At 38.9% G+C, this 21,833-nt stretch overlaps 1 protein-coding gene across 4 annotated transcripts in view; it reads left to right on the top strand.

The window, feature by feature from the left end:
* FRMPD4 (FERM and PDZ domain containing 4) overlaps positions 1-21,833 on the top strand; it is a 291,048-nt gene that overhangs the window by 92,470 nt on the left and 176,745 nt on the right. The window contains exon 1 of one of the 4 annotated variants that reach the window (XM_063183389.1): positions 18,527-18,627. The exons of the other annotated variants lie outside the window; for them this stretch is intronic. The gene's annotated coding sequence lies outside the window, so the exon portion shown is untranslated. Of the gene's footprint in view, positions 1-18,526; positions 18,628-21,833 lie in introns of those variants that run through there. 4 annotated transcript variants of the gene reach the window in all.

Here is a 21,833-nt window from a genome sequence, read left to right as displayed (position 1 = left end):
TCCATTTTTTAGAGATTTGGGTATGGTTGTTTATTTAATATGTTGACGATTGAGGAAAGTTACAAAGGAATTGACCCTCAGGGATTAGTACTCAGTTCCTGCCTATTCCTGTTCAATTATGATTCTTTCAAGTAACTGGAAGGGTATCAGTATCTAGACAACTGATTTCTATAAGGCTTTCAAAATCCTGAGCCTTGCTCATGAGTCTCTCACTTTCTGGGGCAGTGATTCTGCTCTGATGTGTGAGATTCCATTTAATGTGTTTAATCCTCATTTTCCTTTTCAAAGAGCAGCAATTGCAATACATAGCTATTAACACTTTCTTCAGTGCTCTAATCCTAGGTGTGAGTTAGGGTTTATCACATTATTTTCTATAAGGAGTAGGTTACAAAAAGTGATTAGAAAACAAACACTTAATGAGTTATTGAGGAGAGAAAGTAGAAATCTGAGACTGTCAAAATGTTTTCAATGTGGAAGCATGTATCTGTCACAATTTTATTGTTCCACAGAAATGTAAACTAAGGATGTTAGGTTCAGAACTCAAAGAGAATGACCTAATGAATAATATTTTGCTATAAAATGACAATAACATTTTATTAGAAATACTGTCATAAGTATCAATGCTTCATGATATATTTTAATGGATTATTTATAGAGATGGTATTTTTATGAGATATCTGTGGTAGTCTTTTACAATTTTACCTAATCTGTAACACTGAGTGTTTTTAGAGATGTATTTCCACAGATCTGTCTGGGGCCTTTTCTGTGTTAAAGACTATATCCCAAAGGGAGTTCAGAACTTAGCTTCCTAAAAATAATACTTAAAAATAGATTTTTTTTTTGTTAAGTATTTTCTGAGGTCATTGTTGTGCCAGTGAAGGATGAGTGGTGATCTGTCTTTGTGCAAGCTGCATTAAAGCTGCAGCGGGTTTCAGAGCTCTTCCTTCTTATATTTTAAAAATGGTTTCAGACATGACTTATCACTAAAGCAGAGACAGTTTCTGTGGTGCTGGGTGAAATTGTGTGATCTGTCCATGATGGTGTTTGGTATTCTATAGTAACCCACATGCTGATGTAAAGGAGCAGCTGAAAAATTGTGAAGGCTGTGTCATTTCTACAGGAAGTGGAGAGTAATTTTGTCTGCTGAAATAACTGATCAAATGATCATTTTTAACACATAAAGCAGTGTTTTGCATTTTTTTTTGCTGTAATACCTAATAGTTTTCCTTAGTGATGGGGAATTCCTTTTAAATCAAAATAAAAATCAAAATACAGCATTTAACTTGCAATTGTGGTATACTTTTTTGCATAAGTGGGACAGATTTTTTTTTTTTTTGGCAGGAGAGAGGGGCTATGCACTGCTAAAGCTCTAAGGGCTTTAACATATGGATTTTTCCAAATCCAATTATATCTTAATTATTATTCAGTCAGTCTTGCATATCATTCAGTAACCTTTCAAGGGATAGGAGCTCGAAACTTACAGTAACAAAGATGCTCTCAGACATATTTAAATTCCAGACCTCTGAGACCAGACTGCTGTGCTGGAGGGTGGGCTGGCAATGCAGATGCTCAGGCCACTGCAGTTCAGTGGGATTTGTCTGTTCCATAGAGGCTGGGTGGTGATAGTGGTACCTCTCTGTACACCTGTCTTCTCCCCTTCTTTCCTTTTTGCAGGCAGTATGGGTTTTTTCCCCAGTAAAATGAGGTGGAAACTACAGACAAGTTAAATATGTTCAGTGATGTGGAAATTCTGCAAAGGTTTGGGGACAGATGTCAAACCAGGAACCAGTCTTTGCTTGCAGTGAAATGAAGTCGTTCCTGTGCATGTGGAAGACTTGTTCCCCCTAGCTGCTTGTGCCCTTCCCTTTTCTCTCCAGCTGGGCATGGAATCCTCTTTAACAAGATGGAAGTGCTTGGTGACTTCCTGCTGTATCTTCATGGCCTAAGTAAAAGACTTGCTAATTAAAGTATGTTATGAACATAAGATCTAATGTAGTAGAAGACTAAGCTGTAGTCCTGCAAGGTACAGAACTTATATTTATCCCACATAATACTTGATATAGTAACAAAATACATGATAAAGTAATAAATATATTACTTAGCTGTATAATCATAGTAAAATAATGGGCACTGACAAGCAAGGTTTCTGTCCTTATCTAAAATCATGTTGTTTAAATCATTGCAAGGAAGATAGCAAAATCAGAAATTATTAAATTTCTTTAAGACAATTATTAATAAGTGTCTTGAGATTATGTGGATACCAAGCTGGGGTTCTGTAAGAGGAATGTAGGAAGTGCATGAGGGACTGACAACATGTTATAAATGTATGCAAGAATTGCCCAATGCAGGTTTTTAAATAAACCTGAGAAATAAAGATTAGATATGCAACATTTTCTACTGATCTTTTATTTAAAGCAAAACCATTTGGAATTTACAATTCTGTAGGTTCCTGTGTGAGCTCTCTCTTTAGATTTGATAGCTGTAGTGATAGATTTGGGTTTGACATAGTTTTAGGATGAAGCAAAAGGGTGAAATAAGTCCACCTCAAGAAATATCTCTGCCTGTGTTATTTTGATAAGAAAATATTGTACCTTTGTGGCTTGACTATGACTATGACTTGATATGCTCTATTCAGAAAAGAAGATAAGGTATACTTGAAAATAAAGTATTGGTCCAATTGAATAATTTATTCTCTATTTATTGCAGACAGTTTTGTAAGATGAATTCCTTCAGTGTTTCAGTTATGTTCCTGGAAGCTCCCTGGTGGCTTAGCTTTTATGTGAAGGAAACTATACTTCTGTGGCTCATCTGAGCTACTAAGGGCGAGGTAACAAGTTTGTATTTCAACATTTTGCTCAACCTTGTGTGTAGCAGACTTCAGTCAGACTTCCCTGTTTCTGTGTCTCAGACAGCTGAGGGTTATAATGCTCATGTAGCTGATGAACTTTGAAACTGGTGTGTTCATGAGAGTGATTTAATGCCGTGTGCTCTCTCTGAACCTTTCCTGCAACACTGCAGTGATTGACTGTTGTCTTTTCTTTGTGCAAATTTCATCCGGTGAGGATATTGTCAAAATGCTGGGGAGGCAGATTATGCTGCTTCTCCTGGTCCTGTATCTGTTGGGGGAAAGTAGAAGGGGGGACTTCCTAAGTGAAGTATGGTGGATTAATGCTTGGGTGGGTTTTTTAATTTGTTCTGGTTTTGTTTTGATTTGGGTTTTTTTGCTGGTTTGTTTTTGGGGCTTTTTTGTGTGTGGTGTTGTTTATTTTGGGGGGGTGGGGAGCAGGTTGTGGCTTTTTAAAATTTATTTTCCAAATCCTTAATCTTTGTGGCCATTTTTAGATGATGATAACCTCTGAAATCAATCATCAGAATCTGAAGCAGGGATTGTGATGGATTCTGTCCTTGCAGTGCCTCCAGTATGTGCTGTTTTGAATTCAGCATGATGTGAACAGATGGTTGTTACAACTTAGCTTTCTGGTACTCCTAATAGTACAAAATTATTGGAGTATTAAAAAAAAAAAAAAAAAAAGGCACTAGCATTTTCCTTGTTTCCATTCCTGAGCTGGATGAGAGGGAAGTGGCCAGCAGAGGTGCTTTCTTCTGCACAGCAGATGCAGAGTGAGGAGCAGCACGGGAGCAACGTGGTGCCCATGTGCACAATTCCTCTTGACGTTAATGGCCCTTATGAATATAAAGTGAGGCTAGCATGCAGTGATTACACATGAAGAGCCAAATTATTATTGGTAATGATGATGTGTATATGTTTCAGGGAAGGCTGGATTGCTCCTAATGGGTTTTGTTTGCAATTCCCATGTTTAATGTGAGGTACTTCTGGCTCCTGAGTTCTTGTTTAAAATAGGATCCCCATCCTCTGCTGTCTGTGAAACATGATTGCTGGTTTCTCTCCATTGATATATGCACTTTTGCTTTTGCTGTTCCTTTTTTTGAGGGGGTGTGTGGTGGTTTTTTTGGTTGCCAGGGTTTTTTGTTTATTTGCTCTTGAACTGTCAAAATAAGCAGCATATTTTCACCTTATGTAAGGTATAACTTGCACCTTATATAACTGTTGTGATAGGAGTATGAAATTTTGCAGAAAATAACCCCCCTTGTGTTCCAACTTGTCCTCAGACATCAGAAGGACGGGGTGCAGCTGGTCCTAATTTCTGATTTATAACCAATTCACTATAGGTTATAAATAGGTCTGGTTACATTGAATCAGAACTTTCACCATCACAGATTCACAAAATGCAGTTTCTTGAAGCAACAGGTGATAGATTATTGTTAGATTGCTGGTGATAAATTCACTCAACCTGAAAATATGAGCGTGTAGTACTCTGTACAAGTGTCCTTGTGTGTGCTTTGATGTGGTTAGAGGTACAAATCTTACCCAAGAGGTGTCCCTGCTTTGGAGGGCAGAGCAAGGAGCAAGCCTGTCAAGTGAACATTTTCTGTGAAGTTTGTTTGTATTCTGATCCTCCCTAATGGAGGATTTCAAGTAGCAATTTTTAACTTTTTTTTTAGAAAAATGGAAGCGTGACTGTAGTCAAGAATAATTGCTTACCTGTTGCTGCCATCAGAGACAGTGGGGGGAAGATGTGTTCTCATTTTCATATTGGTCGATGTGTTATTTTTAATATACAAATTAAATGATAAATAATGAGTTTTTTGTTCCCCTCAGTCAAACTGGGTTTTGTAGCTAATGGTTGAAACAAAGACAGCATAGAACCATAACACCTTGGTATCCTCCTCCTCCCAGCTGGGAAAGTGGCTGTGAAGTTCCTCTGACATCTGCCAGAATTTTGCTCACACTGTTAATCTCCTTGAAGGACCAGATTTATTACAATGTTTGGTATGCATGGAGGAGGGAGAGGGAGGGTAATGGCTGGCACAGAGATTTGGGTGCTCTCCTGTGCTTCACTGAGACAGCATCAGGCTATGAGTGAGGCCTTCAGTCCACCCCAGACCTCATTCAGCTGCTAAGCCCAGCTCAAGCCAAGGTGCAAGAGGAGCAAGAGGCTCAGATCATGGTTCTTGCTAATTTCACCAGCATCTCTATATCTTTACAAGACAGACCTGTCAATCTCCCACAATAACCAATGTAAACTTTGAGGGAAGGTGGTACACAGAGGCAGCAGGTGGCAAGTAATGGTGGAGTGGAAGCAAGGCAACTGGGATTTTAGAGGAGGCAGGGAATAGAAGGAAAAGCATTCCTGCAGCTGGGGCTGGCAGTTGGGAATGTGTGACCACCACGAGGGGGCTGTGCCGGGGCAGGACAGCTGTGGGGAAGGAATGGGAGCTCTCATTCAGGTCATCATCTCCTGATGGCAGGCATGCTTGTGCTGGATTCACAAGGTGCAGCAAGGGACAGTCTCAGGACACTCCAGAGAACCTAAGCAATTTACTGGTTCACTGTTAGATGACAGGCTTTACTTAGTCTCTTTTTACCCTTCTGTTCTTCTCTGAGTTTCTGTATTTGGCTGTCCAGCCTGAGATGCTGTCAGGGGTGCTTCTCACCCTGCCTTTGGATGATGTGGATGGTGGAACTGCCTGACAGGTGATGTGTGGATGCTGGCTTGCTCACAGCACAGACCAGACTATGAGCAGCCAAGCTTAAAACCTCTGCTATTAAAAAAAAACCAACAAAACAAACCCAAACCAAACAAAAAAACCCGACATGAACGACAACCCCAGAATTCTGAAAGATTTTTCTGGAAAAAAAACTTAGCTGTTGCATCAAGAGTCTTCTTTGCTAGGGAAAAAAAAAAAAGTTAGGCATTTTTGGTCACTCTTTTCAAGGGACAGAATGCTAATTATCATGATAATGAAATCTTTTAGGATTGCTGTTGGTGAATCTTAGTGATGTACATGATTGAAATTATGAAATGGAGCTTTCAAAGAAGAAAATAGCCAGAAAAGCCATTACCTTTTGAAGGCAAAAATAGTATGAAATTAATTCTTTGTCCTAGGAAACCTTTATAAAGGATTCCCTTCCTCACTTTGTAAGTAAGAAGAACAGGAGATGGTAATTTTAAACAGAAAAAACATTTTAATACTTTGTGTTCCATGGTCAATTTTAGTGCAAGGAACTAAACCAAGGGAGGAGCCATGTTGTGTGTTCAGCTGAAAACCTTATCTCAAGATCTGGAATATGAGTAAACCCAGAGGGATTTGCTCTCCAAGACATATCAGAGCAACTCCACTGAGTTCATGTCATTTATTTCCACTTTTTCAAACTGCTTTATTTAAAATTAAGTGAGATTTATCTCAGGCAACTCTAGTTTTGTGTAGTCATTACTAGTTTATCAAGCATGGCCATTACTTTCCAAAATATTTTTATTACAGCTTTAATAAATAATTCAAGATATGTTATCATTTTCATTGCTGTCTCAAGACTGAGCATTTCTAGTGGCCTTCAGGCAGCTGCTTAATTTGTCCAATGCACATTATGGTATTGGAAGAGTGATCTCCATCTCTAGGAAAGGATGTACATATTCAAGGCTAGGAATAGCTGGCATAGCAGTTGGTTGATGCTGATATTTTATTTTGGCAATCACCAGCTTTCTGACAACATTCAGTGTTTGCAGCTGTCCCTATTAGGACATTGGCTCATATGCCTGCAGTAAAGATTTCCTTTCTTTAGTTACAGTGGAATGAGACTAATGTTACATTGCATTTATTTGTCTTTTCAGTTAATTCATGCTTTTGCTAGAAGATGAATGAACAGGAGTGCAGGAGAGAAGGGTATTGGAAACAGAAGTGGGTGGGAAAGAATAGAACCTGCACAACTTGGGGAAGAGCACCCAAATTTGGCCCATGGGGCAGAGGGAGATGATTACGGCAGGAAGGAAGGGAGAGGTGTGAGACAGTGAAAGTATGTTGGATTGGGAGCTCCTTTGGGGTTAGGGGAAGCAGAAGGTTGAATGCATTTGCTCATGATGCACGGAGTTTGGCTTTCACCCATGGATCTTAAAGGTCCTTTTTGACAGAGAATTGGATGCACTCTTGAAACACTAACTTGAAAAACAACCCAACCTTTCTTATTTTTTTCCTTCTGAAAAGTGTTTTGGAACTCTGAGTTTTTTCTAGGTACACTGTTGGCAAAATGTGAATCCTGAACCTTTAAATCTGCAGTGCAGACCTGTTACAGTGGAGGAAAAGAATAAATTTTGATCATCTTGGGCACCCATGTGTTAGAAGGCTTTTTATAATATTACTTTGTATCAAAACTGTTTGGTAGACACAATAATAGGGATCCAAAGCTGAGTTTGAGCTTCGAGTATGAGAGGGGATTGCTGTCTGTTGATTCCAGAAACAATCAAAATGTAATTACCTTGCATGATCAGCTCAGGAGTGTGTTAATTTATTGGCTTGGCAACAGTTGCATAGAGCTGCTACATGGGTGGGATAAAATTGCTTCAGTTTATAGGGAAGCATAGGAAATCTTGTAAGTAAAAGGCATATGAGAACCTAGAAACATGGGTAAAACTCTCTTAAAAGGAGGCAGAATCATAGATTTTCTGGCTTCTGAAAGAAAGATGAAGTGTGATCTATTTGGAGTAATGACATTTAATTAAAATTGAGCATTCATGAGAAGCAAAAGTATTATTTTATTGGCTATTTTTTTCCTATGGATTTTCAGGTAGGAGCATATGTAAAGTCATTGAAGCATTTCTGGTATTTTGAAGCTTTCTGGTATTTGGATTCAAATTGCTGCTGGTAATGCCACTCAAAATTAAAGGAAATGATATCAGATAAAATCACAGCTATGCAGCAAAGGTAGTACTTGTCTTTTTGTCTTTTTTTCTTTGTTTGTTTCTTTTTTGTTTTCCTAGTTTCTTTATTAATTTATTCAGTGTATATTGAGCTCAGGACCACTGAACAAAATACTGGCAACTACAGAACCCAACCACTGAATCAATCACTCTTAGAAATGAGCACTTGCTGCATTCTCAAGTGACCATTTGGTACACCAAATTACCATCTCTTGCCTGGTGTCATTGGAAGAATGCCTTAAGGAAATGGCTTATCCCTTTCCTAAGGAATAACAGAAGATTTCTGTTAAGATACTCTTAAGTCCTGGATAAGATACTTTTAAGTCCCCCATGTTCATGGTGTTAAAATACCAAGCCAGGTCTGGACTTTATACTTCCTCTCTTTTTATAACTTTTTAATATTAATTGTATAGTTACCATATTGTAGTGCTAGGTACAGCTAGTACCTAACATTTTCTGGGAAAAACATGTTCTGGGAAGAACATTTTCTGGGAAAAAAACTTATTTCAGAAATCATGCTTGATTACTCTAAATCCAGTGTTAATAAGCAGGCAGGAGGTAAATGTTGGTCCATTCATCTCACATGTTCTGTGATTGTAATGTGTAAAAAGATACTGCCTCCACACACCCCAAGTCTCCCTGACCCAAATCCTCCAGCTGCACCAAATCTTGAAATTCAATGAATTATTCAATGGCTTTTTTCAAGTTAAAGATCAGATTAAAAGCCACCTTCCTGAAGAAGGCACCAAGAAGTTGCCTTTTTGCCAAAACAAAGTTTGGTCCATCATGCAGCCAGCTCAGACAGGACAGGATGCTCCAGGTAGAAGTAGATGGGTCACTCTTCCAGTGTTTTGGGCATAAGGGACTCGTCCATTTCTCCAGTTATTATTCTGTTGGCATAACTCTTGAAATCAGGATAGGAAAAATTTTGTACCTTGTTTTGTACAAGCGATATGAAGTTGGCTCTGGTTACATGAATTCCAGGTCCTGACCATTTTATCTGTATCTTTACTTGAATGATAACATCAAGATTGTAACTTTCTTTTACTGCTAAGTAAAAGTGTAATTAATATAGGGCTAATGCTTTGACAGGGAAAAAAAATTTTCCAAGCCAGATGCTGGTATTAATTGGACAGTGAACTGCTTGAAATCATTCATTAGCCTGTAGGTACAAGTATTCCCAATCAGCTGCAGTTTCATTTCAGGCAGAAAGTGATAAGATAATCTCATTTTAATTAAGGTGATATTATAAATTAACCTGTCAATAAATGGCATTAACTTTTTCAGCAGTGCAGTTACAAGTGGATGGATTCATAGCACTGTTCTTTTGCCAAAAGACAAATATTGTATCCAGTGCCAACTTGTAAAATACTAATGAATAATTTATTTAATGAATTTTGTCTTTCCCTGTTCACAATGTGACTGACTGAGCACCAGGCCTCTCCAAATGTTCTGTTCTTCATAATTACTCTGAATTTTGGGCCTTACTGCTTCAACTCTGCTACCCAGCATGCTAACTCCTTTGCTCTATTTTGGACAAGATAAGTACATTATCTGTTAATTTCCCTGATTCAGCTGAGAACTATTTTATATTAAAGGTTTTGGTGGGAAAGCATATTGGTAATTAATTTTTAAATTCAGTTTCTGCAAAAGGTTGGCATGTGTGTTCTCTGTAAACCTAATTGTGAAAATGATCATGAAAGTGAATCCACAGTGGCTCAGACATCAAAGTGAATTAAAAATGTGGTGAACTGCAGAAATACTTTATACTATATCTGGTCAGATCCAGGTCATTATTCTCTTTTGAAAGATTTTTAGGGCTTTTGGAAGAAGAGAGAACTATCTCCAAAAACCTTACTTGAAGACAATTGGCTTACTATGGGCATCTGGTGTAAAGTAACATGTGATAAAATTATTTCCAAGATTTGTAAGTGCCTGTAGGTCCAGCTGTTTTTTTACTGAACTGTTGGTGCTGAAGCAGCTCTCTTTAGAAGATGGTCTACATGTTTAGTATCTTTTGACACAATTTCAAACCAAACCAAAAAGTATGGCATGTTCTGGTTTAGTATACTGCAGTAAGAAGGAAACCTGGTGTCCTTGGAAGTGGGACTGTGTTGGGATGAGTCTTATGCTGGAAGTGTTGCAAAGACTGAAGGGGTAATCCTGAGGTGTATATGGAGTTGGTGAACATCACTGCTGCTCCTCTTCATGAGCAGCTGCTGCTGCTGCTGCATTTTAGGCTCACGTGCTGCTGCTGCTGGTTTGCCCCATGCCCTGTGTAATCTGGTTTGTATGAAGGCACTTGACATTTTAAGCTTTTTTTTTTAAGCATATTTTTCTTTTTATCAACTTCTGACATCTGCATGCTATTTAAAATAGCACTACTATTCACTACTACCCCATCTGCTTCTTGAAGGCTACCAAATGTGCTTCTGTTGGAAAAGATGTTGTCTTTTTTCTCCTGCCCTCTTAGCAGCACCCTGGGGGCTGCTGCTGAGGGCTGGGGAGATCTTTTCCCCTGCCTGAATGTAAAACAGGGAGGCACGTGCAGGAGCTGATGTGCAGTCTGGAGTAGAGGCTGGAGAAATAGGGCTTCAGTATTCATTGCTGGAGCTCGGCTGGGAGCCCTTGTGGGATGGAGGTCAAAATATTTCAAGTGCAAATTCAGTTTGTTTAGTCCCTGAACAGAGATAGTTTGCCTTACCTGGTCTGTCACAGGCAATAGCTTTTAACCAGTCTTTAAAATCAATTGGGGTGATTATGTTTATGGCACAATGGCTGCTACTGAAAGTCTCTGTCCTGCAGGAAACCAGGACCCAGGTCCTAAGCATAAGTGCTTTGAGCAGTAGTCAATTATTTGATGGCTGGCTTTCTTCCTGCTATTTCCATGACGTTATATGTGGTGTTACCCTAAGGCATATTGGGATGCTGAAGTGGAACTTTAATTACTGGTTTTGATTGATCTGGAAGGGTATGGGGGGAAAGGGGTGGTGGTATGAGGATTCACTAGTTAAACTTTAAAATAAAAAACAGTTACAGAAAGAAAAAAAAAAAACCAACCAAAAAAACAAAGCAAAAAAAACCCACAAGGCACTGAACAGTGTGATTCAGTTACACTGAATCACAGTAATCCTGCCTTTGCAAAACATAATAATTAATTTTTAATTCTTATTTCCTGTCTAAATTAATTGCATTTTGTACTCAAATATGTTCTTATGTTTTTCTGAAATATTCTCTTCTTAAGTGACTTCCTGCTTAATTGCATTTTTAATTACGTGCCCTTCATAGTAACATAAATGTTTGTATTTGTCTCCTGTTCCCTAGGTTTTGATATATTCCCCCCACAGTCTGTACATTTCAGTGGTGCTTTGAGCTCCCACTTTGTTTTGCCTGAGTTCACTGTAGGTACCAAAGGCTGTTGATTTTCTGGGAGTTGGCAGTTTCACCTATTTTAAGGAAGACTAGGCAAATTCCATGTTACTGTACAGTACTGTACCAGCTGGGGCAGGAGAACTGATATTGCTCAGAGACTTCTAAAGGATCCATAGCCTGGAGAAAATACAGATTAAATAAAAGAAATATTTTTTTTCTACATCTCTAACAGTGCTGTGACTCACCAGGAGGCAAGAAAAGAAGCTGATTTTCCTTCAGCCTCTTGCAGAGACTATGTACACACTTCTCTTGGGTTGTTGAATGATAAGTAGAAAATTAAAGGATGGCCATTGGGGGATTTCATCCTAAGTGGAGGAAACTTCTCTCAGCTCAAACAGCCAAAGAGCAAGCTGTCTTCCTGGGGAGGCACTGGGGAAATACTTCTAGGTTTTGTGCTTAGAAGAGAGCAAACCTAGTTGCCCACTGTTGGATTAGTATGAACCATGGAGTATTTCAGAATATACCCCATCTGAGAAAGAGCTCTTCTTTTCATCTCTGGAGAGAAGATATTTTTGATAATTTAAATTAATAGCATTTTGGTATCAGGAAATAAAAGGTGCTCATGCTTGCTTTTGGCACTTGCAGATATGAGGGAAAAACTCTTTCCTTAGCAGCAGGGGTGATTTTACATGCTGTGTGGAAAGTACCTGTGTGCTGGTCTGACATCAGTGCCTTTCTCATTGGCCTGTTGTTAATGACAGACCAACTGTAGGAGTCCCCATTTCTTCTCATTTTAGTTTTCAGATGTTCAGTTTTTCTAGAAACCTTAATCTTTAAACCCCAAATCTTTTTAGCAAGAGAGCTGGTACTTTAAATTGTCTAAGCTTGAATGAAGGACTGTGGCTTTGGTCGATGGATGCTTTCTGGCCATTGATGATTGCTTTAGCTGCCAGCCCAGGGCTATTAAATGAATGGAAATTCTATAACAGGGTGACTGAGCCAACAGACAAGTGCCTATTCTGGGCTTGCTTGTTCTGCCAAACAACAAAAATGTTGTGAAGCTGCGTAACACTTGCATTGTGATTAGATGCATCACTTATTCATGTTCTCCAAAATAAACACATTTAGATAGCTGACCATGATAAGCATTTGGAGAAGTAATAGTCTTTAGGCATCAGCAAAGACATAATTAAACTGAATATTGAAAAGAGCTTCACAGCTGTGAGTACAGTTAATCAATGAAATAGCCTCTCAAAAAAAGCCAGTAATGTTCACATCAGTCCTATATTTTTGGGTCCAAGAACAACGTCATTAATACCCTACTAAAAGTGATGGAGACCAGCCTTCTGTACCTCAAAGTGAACAGTAACCATCCACTGACCTTCCCTTGGGGAGCTGCTGCACTGCAACCCTGCTGGGGATGGGGCTGGGGTGGGTTGATCCACAAGAGTCAACATTTGCATGTCAATTGTAGCAAGAAGGATTGCTTGCTAAAGTTGGTGTGTTCAGCACTGAGATAGTGCACAGTGCCATTGCAGTCACGGTACAAATCCTTAGGCTCTTCCTTAATAAGAGGAAATTTAATTTTCCACAAGAAGAAATTTTATGCTACTGTGTTCCACCTATTAATGTCTTTGTGATCAGAACATTCACTGTGAGCCTAGAATTAAAAAATCACAGAATAGGCTGAGTTGGAAGGGACCCATCAGGATCATCAAGTCCAGCTCCTAGCCCTGCACAGGACACTGCAAGAATCACACCATTTGGCTGAGAACATTGTCCAAAGTATTGGTAGTTCTGCAAGGAACAGGGGAGTTGCACTCAGTCATTATGGGTGCCTTTCAAATTGAGACAGTCTACAAATCTGACTCTTACATGCAGTAGGGAATGAGAAAAAAATCAAGTTGGCAAAGAGTGAAGTATAAGGAAACCACAAAGTAAGGTGGAAAAGAAGAAATCATGTAGCAAAAGGAGAGGCTGGAAAGTCTAGCAAAGTGGTGGAGAAAGTTGTTAAATAATGAAGGAAATTAAAGGTGAAGAGAAATCATGCAAATAAGTGAAAATCAGAGGAACAGATTGAAAGGGGAGGAAGAAGGCAATAATTTAATAGTCACACACTTTATTAAAAAATACAGATAAAATAGCAGTCAAAAGAGCGTCTGTGTATAACAGCTGTGCAAACATGCAAACCCCACTACTGATTAGATTTCTAGGATGTGTATTGGCAGATGGATTTACTTGGAATGCTTTATGTAAGCCATAGGCTCAGCTGTGTCTTACTGGCCCTTCCTTTTCAAAGATAGGCAGGGGACAGTAGTCTGGCAAGTTAAGGATGGAAATCCTCTTTCCAATTCTACTTTAGTACTAATGTGTGGGTAAGCTGGTGATCTGGGGTGGTAATGAACCTCTAACATTAAATGGATGTTAAAAAAATATCTGTGCATAAATCCCTCATATGTCTGTGCATAAATCAACACTCCTTCTAAGTGGGACTTCCCCAAAACTTTTACTTATGAAATTTTGGATGTTATTTTGTTTTCTTGGACTTCAAAATCTGAAATTTTTAGGCTTTTTTTTTCCCAGAGAGATGTGAGACCAGAAAAACTTGAGTTAGAAATAAAAAAGTTGCATTTTTACTATGTAAATCATGTATGCAATTTAAAAAAACAAATCAAACCAAACAAAAATACCTGAAAAAAGAAAAGGAAAATCCACCCAGAACACAACCCTGACTCCCTCAACAACTGGCCAGAGGAATAAGAGTCAAATTTTAGGATACTCAATGTCAAAGTGGAAAATCCTGGTGTGTGTGAGTTATTGTAGCTCCACTGCTGGCAGCTTTATGAATCAGGACTACAGGAAACAAGGCTGTCATCTCTCTTGCTTTTGAGTTGATTTATAACTGCTTAACACCCAGCTTCTCATCTCTATTGGACTCTTACCTTGGGTAAAGTGAAGTAATAGAGTTATTATGTCTTGTGGAATGACAATGCTTCCAAAGACTTGTGTGATTTGATTAGATGGACAGTGGTAGAGTGACTTTCTGAATAGTTCTATTTATTGATAGGAAATTATGTGTGGAACTTAAAACCTGTGGTGTTTCAGAGTAAGATGTCTCAGCCCTGTTGAAATCCAGTGATATTTTAGTGACTGAGTTAGCTTTTTAAATTTCTGGTCTTTAAACTCACAAATGGAACTGTAAATGTCCACTTCCAGTCTTTCATTTTGCATTGGTTTGTGCTGTCACCCAGTCTCTTCATGTTTTTAAGCAATCACCCCATCCTAAACCAGAGCTAAAAAGCTGCATACCCCCAGATAGAGAACTTCTATTGGCTGTATTGGAATTAACCAGATTAATTTAAATTAACAAAGTTCTGAGTTTAGTTTTCTCTGCTACTTCATACTTTGTATAAAGTGTTTTCCAAGATCACCTCTTTGAAGAACTGTTTACATGTGACAGAGCAGTCACTCAGTTAAGCAGTGATTTGGTGATCTTTGAATTACAAATCTCTGTGTAAAATTGATATTTTGGGGTATTACTCTGCAGCACGAAAATTATTTGAATTTTCCTCCACTCCATTGCTAGATATATATGTTGTCAAGGTTTCTCATCAATCATCAGTACATTTATTGTTTGACTTTGTTTTCTTGTTAACTGGATGGCTACTCTTGGCAGTCATCATCATCTTTTGAGTTTCTGCAGACAAACATGCAGAAACTGCTGTGTTGGGTGGAATAACTGGGTGGTAGAAATAAGAGCATAAAGGTTGTTCACTTGTTGGTGCATGGTTTGGTATGTGACCTGAAATTAAACTGGGACATGCCTTCTGCAAAGAACCAGCACAGCTGTTCTGACACAGGTTGAGAGTCCTGATGTGGTTTAGTCCCTGTTTTTCTTACAATTGAGAGCCAACAGAAGAGAACAGGACTTTAGGATTTAACTCACTTGGTTGAAATGGGGCAAATGGAACTTGGCATAAGAGAACAACTCTTGGATTGTGCGCTGGGTGGTGCTTCCAGTTCCCTGTCTGGGAACATTGCCTCCCACAGCACATCTGTGTTGGTTTGACTAGAGGTAAAGCAGTTGAAATGATAAGTTTCCTCAGGAGGCAAAATAGACAAGTCTTGATCTGAATACAAAACACCTATTACTTCTCCTGGAATTATTCAGTGAGTGACATACTGGAAAGAGGGTCAGTTCTTAGCTGAGAATAAAAATGAACAAATCAAATATTGAACTACCAGGGAGTTGACATTGTTTCAGCTCTTAGATTTTTTCCCTCTTACACATGTTACATCTATAATGTTAATTAAGTTGTATTGCAGTCAGTAGGTTTCAGCATATCTAATTGCCACCAGGTGGAATGTAAGTTCTTCAGTCTGCCTGCCTTCTATTTCAGAGTATTTCAGAGAGGAAAGAAGAGAATGTTTTTATTCTCTGAGTTGGTTTTGGTTGTTTTTTTCCCCTTGCTTTTATTTTTTTAATGTATTTGGGGTTTTGTTTTGGTGAGTGGGTGTTTTTGGTTTTTTGTTTTTGGTTTTTTTTTTTTTTTTTTTTTTTTTTTTTTTTTTTTGCGGGGGGAGGTGGGTTGGTTTGGTTTTTTTTTCTCCTGTTGATTTGGAAGGACAGAATGTTTGGTAAATGGACGCCTTAAGCTTTCACCCAACCTGCATAACAAAAACCCCACAAATTCCCCCATACTTGAAGAGGTAACTATTATCTTGCAATGTTGTTTTGAATAGGAAAAAAAAGTGGAACTGGCTGATACTGGAAATCACTAGTAAGTGATTAAATGTTGAATGACCAAAAATTGGAATCTCTGTGCTACCTAGAAAGCCTTCCATGCTCTGTTTCCCCACCAAGTGAGCATTTCCTTGAGTATGAAGGTACAGTGCACACAGAATCAGCAACTCTGCCTATACAGAAGGAAAATATTTTTATTCTTCACAGTGGGTCTGCAACTGCAGTCAGTAATACAGGGGAGGAAAAAAGATGCCAGCGAAAGTGCTGGACTTGTTCAGCAAACACTTGTGCATATTAGGTATTACTAATTAACCTAATATCAGCCTTTGCCAACATCAGCATGTATTGCTTAAAAACTCAGGATGAAGCCAGAAGGTAGAAAAATTAAATCTTGGTTCATGCAAGAATAGCTGATAGGTTATTACTCTGTCTCTCCATTTGGAATTGTAATATTTCTGTCTGTAACTTACAATTAATATAATTCTCTGGAGAGCATTAATTTGCCATACCTTCAGTTATCAAAATTATGTTCTCCAATTTATAATTTTTCTGTAATGCAGTTCCCATGTCCTTTTCTTCCTCTGCACATTGCATTGAGCATTAACCAGAAAGATATGAAGTTCCTTGTCTTTATTCCAAAAAAGGTAGATTGCTCTTTTTCCATGATGTCATCTTCTTTTATCTACTAAAAGGATACGTAGATAATGACATGGCTTCAACAATAGTAGATAGAATAGGAAGACTCTAAAAAATTTTCCATAATATTTTATTTTTATCATCTTACTCCACTGCTGAATGTTTTCTAAAACAGATTTTGTTGGAGCTGTGTGTCTTTCTACTCTTTTGAAATTGCCAGCAGTCTTGCTTGATAAACTTAAGGGTCATCAGGAATTTAAACAGAATAATTTTATCACACTGGGGGTACTCTCAGTTGGGCACATGAGCCCATAAAGCCCCTGATGACTTTTGTAATAACTCACCACAACATGCCCTGTTGTATTCAAGCTATTAAGAAAATGTGATTTCCAGCAGTGCAAGACCTTCCTGAAACTTCTGCCCTTCTTTGCAGGGCTGAGCAATGGGGGTGGTCAGTCCAGGGCAGTGAGGGGGGATATGTGGTGTAAATCCCCTTTCCCCCACCCCCAACCAAACAGTCAGATGCTCCAGAAAATTCCAGGGATCAATCCTGCAGCATAAGTGGTATAAAAGAGACAGTATTTTAGTAAGGGCATAGTGACTGAATGAGAAATATGGTGTTAATAGGAGTGCATAATAACTATATAGTGAAAAGAATAAAGAAAAACAAAGAAATGGGAAAAGCAAGGAAGATACAGGACCCATCAAGATGTTATATTTTTAACACTTCATTTTATTGAGCTTTTATTGTTTTATCAAAGACAATAGTGAAAGGTATTGCCACAGATAGCACTTTTGTTGAACTTAATATTTCAAAGAAATTTTCACTTAGAATGGCAGCTTCTCTGTCCCATTATTTGTAACATGCATTTTTATTATGATTAGGAAACTGAATTTTTAAAATGATAACTTTTAACTTCCTTGCTGTCTTGGAATGAATGATCTTTGCAACAGAGACTTCTTTCCTACTGGTGTAGAAGGAGATTACCTCGTGGAGAATGCTCCTGAAATATAAATAATGTATCATCAGGAACTGTAGAACGATGTAGGTGGAGGACTAGAAAAACTGAATGTTTGCCAGGCTCATCTATTTTTTATCAAAGCTGGTTAAATCTAGTTGTCACAGCCCAAGATACTCACAGATCTTGGTAAAAGCCATTCTTCTCATAAGTCTTTTTTTTTTAACGAAAAATTGCAGTTATACTAGTTCTTTAAAGGCTTGCAGGGTCTAGGAAGCTTGTTATGGTCTTGTAGTTTTGTTTGAGTTTTTTCTCTTGTTTGTTTGGGGTCTTTTTTAATACAGATTTCAACTCACTTTGTTGACAAGTTGAGACATGCATTTTTTCATATGGATCTCTGATACAACAGAAAAAAAATAACCACTTTAAATTAAAAACTTGTTTGTACTTTAATTGAACTGCCAGGTTTTTCTCTGAGGACTACAGAGCTAGTTCACAAAATAGACTTACCTTTAGGCACATTTGAAAATTCAAGCCTTTAATGTGTTTTGGAAGCCAAAGGAGTTTAAATCTGGTTCCTAATAGCCAGAAAGTTAGCTGTGTGGATTATTAGCAGAATATATTTTTTTATGTCATTGCTTCCTATTATCACTTGGATAGCTTTGATAATTTTTGGAGTAGCTCCAGTGGGGTCAATAAAGCACGTGTGAGAGGGTGTGTGTGTGTATACCAAACATAAACACAAGTGTACAGATAGTGTCTGGCCATAACAGAAGTAGAATGCTTGCAGGCATGCTGACACACGCCAGGGCAGAAGAAAGAGAGCCCTGTAATAAAATCTCATTGAGGATGCAGAGAGAATGTGTCAGCATTAGGCATTCTCCTCATGTTTCACATAAATGCATCCTCCTCTCACGAGGGGATGAACAGTGCGTTTGCACCGGCTCATTCAAACTGAATGTTGGTAAAAGAAGAGTCTTGAGCAAACACTGAAGAGTCTGGCATTTTTTAAAGGCAGGGGAAAGGTTAAGCTGACTGCTGTTTAAACTGCTGTTTATTGGATATTTATTTGCTGACCGTGTTTATTGAAGGTGGTGTTGAAAAGATCATTGCCAAGATTTCGGATGGCTGCATAGCACAGGTCAGAATTCTATTAAACTAATGAAGTTTTTACAATGAAGTTTAGATCTTCATAGGTGACTTTGTAAGTTTTTTTTTATATCTGAGGGTGGTTAGATTGTATTTTTCTGGAAGATAAAAGAAGGTAGGATGTGCCTTCTCGGTATCATTTCCTTTCTCTCTCTCACAGCACTGCAGCTTTAACTTTGCTTAAGGCTGTAGTAAATGAGTAACTTCCTCTGGATCCAGCATTTACAAACCAGAGCATTTATTAAAAATAATTAGATTTCAATATGAATGTTTTGTTTTTATTATTTTTGTTTGCTGTTTCAAAAATAACAGAGCTCACTGAACTTGCTAATTTTCTCCTTAATGCACTGAGGGGCTGCTGGGGGAGAGTCACAGTCACTCTTTTGGGTGAAGCACATCTTGCAGTGCCTTAGGCATATTTAAAAGAATCACTTGTTAATTTTTAGAAACAAAAGGTAAGGCAGTATATGGACACTAGATCTGGTCTTGCATTGTACCCACAGTGAAGAGATTTAGAAGAACCAAGGAATTTTTGAGGTATTTTAATTTTACACTGGTTTAACTCTCTGACCTTGCAATAGACGCACACACACATAGGCACCACCTCTCTATATAGCTGAATGTCAGAAATAAATTCATTCACTGTTTCAGCAGGGTTTCTTCTTTTGTGGTGTCTGAAACATTAGGGGAAGTCTTGTGTTACAAATGCATTTGAGGTGCTATTTGCTTCTCTTCCTCAGCATGCACATGCTCTCTGTTTATAATTTTTTTTTATTATGAAGGCACTCTTTCCAGGACTTTTATGGTGATTTATTATTTTTTATTATTTAATTTATTTACTTTTTCCCTGTCTTTCTCAGAGGTCGGATAAAAAGTTTTGTAAATTAACTGCTTCAATGAAAGTCTGTGTTCCTGGTTGTGAAGTCTTGCTTATGTTGTAAAAGTGGTTGGCAATATTTCCTCAGGAGAGCTGCACTAGGAAAATACTCAAAATAGCAGTGTTTTGCTTTAAAAATGTGTGTGTATGCATGTCATTTATGTCTATAAATATATGCTATATGTGTCTGGAGCTGGTATCGAATTGTCTATGCAAAACAAACAGGTATGGTGGTTTTATTAGTGGCACTGCCTTCAGATTGCTTAGACATTCTTCCATGGACATTCTGGATTGGAGGTTCCTAAAGGAATAACCCGAACTCACATGCAGCTCATCTTGGGGTTGACGGGCTCTGTTTGGATATATCCAGTGTAGAGAAGCTGTGAGCAGTCACATGCTCTGTGCCTGCTTCCTTGGACAATTTGATTGCATTAGGGGTCTCAGGTGAATGGTAGAAACCAGGTTACCCTGCTGTCATTACTGGGAGTAAGCAAGGTCAATAAGCTTATGCAGCCTCTAAAGCATTTCAGTACTGGAATGTGATTTTCTTTTGCTTTGGTTTATTTATTTGTTTTGTTGTTGTTGTTATTGGCTTGTTGGTTGGTTGGTTTTAATTTTTTTGTTTTGGTTTTGTTGTTGTTGTTTTCTGTACCAGGACAAAAAATCTTGCACTGGGCTCTGTGTGTGTATTTACTGCAGTGACACTTGAAATCAGAGTAACTCTGGAATCCTAAGACTGTAAGGTGTGCTCCAGAGCTAGGTAAATGCTTCCTGTGAGTTTCCTATGTATCTGTTATTAGGTTTCCAAATGACATGGTTTGATTTTATGTTTGAATGAAAGTATTATGTGAGCAGAACATAGTTTACTCAGTTCCACAAGAGTTTCTTTAAATACTCACCCCTACCATCTCTTTTGCAGCACCTAATTTTGGAAACACTGGGTGTGATCAATTTTGAATGAAAGAGCCTATGATGGAAAAAGGCATGACATGAAGCTTAGAGAATTATTGTGGTCCATGGCATTGCTTTGCTGCCCCCAAGGTTGTCAGATGCTCTGGATTTGACTGTATTTATTGCTTGGTAGTGTGTTAAATGACAGGCAGCTCTGTCATGTGCTGGTGTTTGAGAGGGAAAAAAAAGTGATGCATGTTGAGACTTGCACCACTTTCAATACTGGTTAAAAGCCTAAAAGACAAATCTTTCCTGGGTGAGACAGCTGTATTTGGTTTGGGTGGCCAGGTCTTGGTAGCAGAGGAGCTACACAGGGGGCTTGTGAGAAGCTGCCAGAAGCTTCCCTGTGTCTGGCAGAGCCAATTCCTGGTGGCTACAAGACAGACATGCCCCTGGCCAAGGCTGAACCAGTCAGGAATGGTAGTAATGCCTCTGTGTTAACATACTTATAAAGGGAAAAAAATGTTATTGCATGGATGTAATTGTGGCCAGAGAAGAGCAGAGTGAGAATATGTGAGAGGAACAATTATGGCCAGTGAAGGAGGGGCAGGAGCTGCTCCAGGCACCAAAATTGAAATTCTCCTGCAGCCCATGGTGAAGACCACAGCGAAGAAACTCTGCCCTGGCAGCCCGTGGAGGACCATGGGAATGCAGAGATCCACCTGCAGCCTGTGGAGAAGACCCACACTGGAGCAGGTGGATGCCTGAGAGGGACCTGTAGGAGACCCATGGAGAGAGGAGCCCACACTGGAGCAGGTTTCCTGGCAGGACTTTTGAGTCCATGGGGGACCCATGCTGGAGCAGGTTGTGTCTGAAGGGCTGCACAGTATGGAAGTGCTACCCACATGGGTGCAGTTCATGGAGAACTGTTTGCTGTGGGAGGAATCTCATGCTGGAGAAGGGGAAGGACTCTTTCCCTGAGTAGCATCAGGAAGAACTTGTGATGAACTGACCATAACCCTCATTCCATTTCTCCCTGCACCACTGCAGGGGGCAAAGGTAGAGCTGGGAATGAGTGAAGGATGGGGGAAAGGTGTTTTTTTATGATTTATTGTACTTCTCATTATCCTGCTCTGATTTTGTTAGTAGAAATGCATTTATTTCCAATTTGAGTCTGTTTTGCCTGTGATGGTATCTGGTGAGTGATGTCTCTCTGTCCTTATCTCAACCCATGAACCCTTTGTTATGTTTTCTCTCCCCTGTCCAGCTGCAGAGAGGAGTGATGGGGCAGTTTTGGTGGGTGTCTGGCACCCAGCCAGGGTAAACCCATTACAACAGCCTCTTCCTATCCCATACACATGGCAGGTTTTGATTGCACTGGATTTTATGCTGTTGTGTCAGTGTTCGGGAGTTGTGTGTTGGAATTTTTA

Source organism: Melospiza melodia, chromosome 2 (assembly GCF_035770615.1).
Source record: "Melospiza melodia melodia isolate bMelMel2 chromosome 2, bMelMel2.pri, whole genome shotgun sequence".
Classification (NCBI taxonomy): Eukaryota; Metazoa; Chordata; class Aves; order Passeriformes; family Passerellidae; genus Melospiza; species Melospiza melodia.
Note: the sequence above shows the minus strand (reverse complement) of the source record. Positions and strands in the feature narration are given on the sequence as shown.